The sequence below is a fragment of the Coffea arabica genome, chromosome 10c, assembly GCF_036785885.1.
Source record: "Coffea arabica cultivar ET-39 chromosome 10c, Coffea Arabica ET-39 HiFi, whole genome shotgun sequence".
NCBI classification, from domain to species: domain Eukaryota; kingdom Viridiplantae; phylum Streptophyta; class Magnoliopsida; order Gentianales; family Rubiaceae; genus Coffea; species Coffea arabica.
Window position 1 is genome coordinate 8,760,616 of NC_092329.1, and position 4,070 is coordinate 8,764,685.

The window sequence follows — 4,070 nt, forward strand, 5'->3', positions numbered from 1 at the left end:
TATTATTACTTTACCTCCATAAAATATAGTCTCATTATCAATTTACCCCTAGAGTTATTTTTTAGGCAATTTATTCTACCATTAAACCAACTTAGCAAGTTAAAAAATTTTAGAGGAAAATACCCTCCTCTTTGCATAATAAAAATAATAAAAAATTTAGAGTGACTCTTCTCCTTTTTAGTATCAAGAAAAAAAGTCAAAGTATTAATTTCTTTCTTCTTGACAATCTTATTAATATTGAAAAAAAATAGAAAGATGGAGAGGGGGAGGGGGAGAGCGAGAGCGAGAGCTCAATTCTTTTTTTAAAAATTACAAATAAGAAAGAATAAATTAATTTTATTATTTTAAAATTATTTCACTTTTTTGTTTACCACCAAATTCCAATTCTCATTCCGACAATCTTAAAGTAATACGATAATGTTAGACTTTTCTTATTTTCTTTTTTTGCAAAATCTAATTTTTTGTCTCTTTCTTTCCTATCTCTTTTTCTTTTCCTAGTATTAATAAATGTGAAAAAGGAAATTTGAGAAAACCCTTTTATTTTTATATTTTTCAATCTCTTAAAGTGAAAAAAAAAATAAAGAATAATCATTCCGACTTTTTTATTTCTAATTATATATAAAAAGGGTAAATATATTTAAAATTTTTGGACCATACTAATTAGATTAATGATGAAGTAAAATGCCTAGAAAATAATGTAAGGAACTAAAGTGATTGTATCACTATAATCCAAACGAATAAAGTGATAATAACAATGTAGTAATGCTATAAAATAAAAGGGTATTTTTGTCCAAAATTTCTTAACATGTTGAGTTGAATTACTTATGGGGGTAAAGTGACTAAAAGATAATATTAGGAGGTAAACTGATAATAGTAATATAATTTAAGGGGGTAAAGTGATAATAATCCAACTAAATATAAGAGTAAACCTTAATCCTATCACTAAATACTAATTAGTTAACTTAACTATAACTATACTTGGAAGTACAATTTTAATGGAACTTGATACGTTGGAGTTTAGCTTAACAATTAAATTTGAAGTTCTTGTTTATTTCAATGTTGTTTAAGAATTGAGATTATGAGTTAGGACTTGGGATTATGAACCTTCTATTTTTTCTTTTTTTTTTGCATATCATGCTTGTTTGAGTTGATTGAACATTATTAGAAAAACATACAGGATATTATTCTGTCACAACAATTTTTTAGAGAAAATTAAAATATTTTAACTCACTAATGATATTTCGCGTTTCGGATATTACTGAATTACCGGTTCTCCGAATCAATTTATCAAACTAAGGTTTGGACGGTAATTAGATATTAGTCTTAAAAAAATCAATTTTCAAATTATCAAGTTTTTTTTTATCGAATTCCCAATTATCAATGTGCAATGGCAAGAATAACAATGTGCAAAAAATATTAGCAAGCAACTTGTGAAACTATTGGGATGCCACGTGGCAATCAAGGATGCAAATCACTAAAGCTCGCTTCCTTCTTGTATACATGGTATGGAAACGATGCTTACAAATCTCTGAAACAGGGATTCTAATAGTCTGTCAAAAGAAAGGAACAACAACCGTTTGAAAGTTTGAGAACCATTTAATTGTTTCCAAAAAATATAAGTTACATTAATATTAGATAGAATGCTAGCATAATATTTACAGACTACCATGGTTCTGGCCGCGCTATGCAGCGGCCTACCCACTGGTATGAACAGCTTAATCCGTAACAATGAGGATAATTTCCTAAAACATCATCATGTATATATAGGCTCAAGAGATAAATACTATGCAAATCACAATAATACATTACATAAACTCAATCATTCATGTTTTAGTAGAATAGATACTTGGATGCCAGCCACAGTTACATATTAGGAGACTTAAATAAGCTTCATTGCCTAATGAAGTACAACATTGATGGTTAAACTATTACTAAGTATATTACGATCCATTACTTTTTAAGTCAAAAGAATAATGGATCATAATATAATTCAAAAGATATTGTCTAAGCAATGGAGGAAAGGCAATGAACAAAAGATTTAACAAAAGTACAGAAATAGGCCATATTAGTCTTCCTTTGCTTTAGCTTTCTTGGTTGGACTGTCTTTGATATTTGCAGGTGGACCATACAGTTTTGCAAGTTCTTTGGCAAACTCTTCAGGAGCCTTTGTTGGATGTTTAGCATGTGTGTCTGCTGGTAAATCTTCTGGAAACTCAAGGCTTCGTTTTGCTCCACTGGTTGCAGATGTCTGGCTGTCTTTGTAAGAACTGGCTCCAGCAATTTCTTCAAGTACCAACTTTGTGCTTGGTGTGAACAATTGAAGCTTATTTAAGTCAGCATATTTAAGTTTGTCTTTTTGTTTCTTTCCAACATTCTTAGATCAGGGGAATCATCAAACATTTCATCTATCAATCTAAAACCTGTACTAAATTTTCTTTTTTTTTTCATTTTGAAACACAAAAAATCAAAATCTAATTTGACTATAAACAAAGCAAAATGCTAATCCAAAGGCACACAAAATGACAGAATCAAAGCATCCTAAAATAGCTAAAACTAAGTAATAGATATAAAATGACAACCTTAATAAGCCAAAGGACAATGATACTAAATGATGTAATTATTGAATAGATAAGCAGCTAACAGCATCATGCAACATTTGAAATAAAAAACAGAGGGAAAAGTAAACTATCATAGCATAACATCAAACACATTGCATTCCTTAATTAAGAGAAAGCAATAAACAGAGGCAACAACAGTGAAAAAAAAACTTGCAGTTCAAAATAGAAGGTGATAAAATAGAAACATACCTATATTTTCTTTGCTCGCCTGAATGTTGGCAAAAGTCCGGCAGCATTTGAAAATAATATAAAAACAGAGAAAAAAAGTAAACGTAAGCTAATCGAAAAAATAGCATCATAATTATTCTTTTATTTATAATATCAAACACATGGCAGTCTTTAATTAACGGAAGGTAAGAACATGGCAATAAATATAAATAATAAATAAACAGAAGGTAAGAACATTCATCAAACTAAAAAATTGCAACTTAATATGCTGACTGAAAAATTGACAGAAACTAAAATTAGTTGCTCAAACTAAAATTTGCAGCTCAGTCATCAAACTAAAACTAAAAAATTGCAGCTCGAAATAGAAGGAAAGAGAATATGAATTACCTAGATTTTCTTTGCTCGTCTGCTGAATACCGGCAAAACTGGGAAACAGAGGTATATATAGAGCTGGAAATAGTAAGTTCTGAAAGCTATAGCATAGATGATAAGGCGGTAGAACAGCCATCCCTAAAATGAGCTAATTTTGGGAAAAAAGAGATTTGAGTGAGCTGTTTTTTGGGGAAAAAGAAGAATTCACGCGAATGTGGATGATTTTTTGAGAGGTAATCGAAAGGAAGTACAATTAGTTGGTGGAAGTACAATTAGTTGCTCGAGGAATTGACAGAAAATTAAAGATTTTGCAGGCTTCTAGATTTGGGGGGAAAAAATTTTACTGACCTAATTTTTGGGGCAGGACAAAAATTCACGTGCGTGTGGAGGATTTTGTGGGTTGCAATCAAAAGGAAGGACAATTGGTTGTTGAAGGAATTGGTAGAAAACTGAAAATTTTGCAGGCTGATTCGACGGGAAGAAAGCGGCTATTTGAGAGAAAGAAAGAGGCTATTCGACGGGAAAAAAGGGAAAGGGCAAAAGGGGGAAGGAAATTCTGGTAAATGAAGAAGAAGGAAGCTCGATGACTAATAAGACCATTAAGCTACTGTTGACTAACTTACATCATGAGTCATCAGTCATACTAATCATGCTAACAGGCAGGAACATTACTTCTAACGGGTATGACTGCATTAATTTGTATAATTATATAATTAATAATATAATGTAATTCAAAACAGCCCATGTGATAAAAAAATCCACAAATAGTCTACAATTATTGCATTTGACCAGAAAATTATCAAAGAGATATTTTCAAATATACAAAAATAACACTAAATAGTTAGCAACTATTTAATGAGCTAGTTTTCATAAAAAGATTCAATTGACCTTTCAAACCAATCAAAAGGAACA

At 30.4% G+C, this 4,070-nt stretch overlaps 1 long non-coding RNA gene across 1 annotated transcript; it reads right to left on the minus strand.

Annotated features, from left to right (window-relative positions):
• Nucleotides 1-1,777: 1,777 nt before the first annotated feature.
• LOC113714676 (uncharacterized) lies at nucleotides 1,778-3,806 on the minus strand. The gene is made up of 2 exons (XR_003453769.2): nucleotides 3,174-3,806; nucleotides 1,778-2,826 (listed from the first exon to the last, which is right to left on the minus strand). It is a non-coding gene; the product is annotated as an uncharacterized lncRNA (long non-coding RNA).
• Between the last annotated feature and the right edge of the window lie 264 nt (nucleotides 3,807-4,070).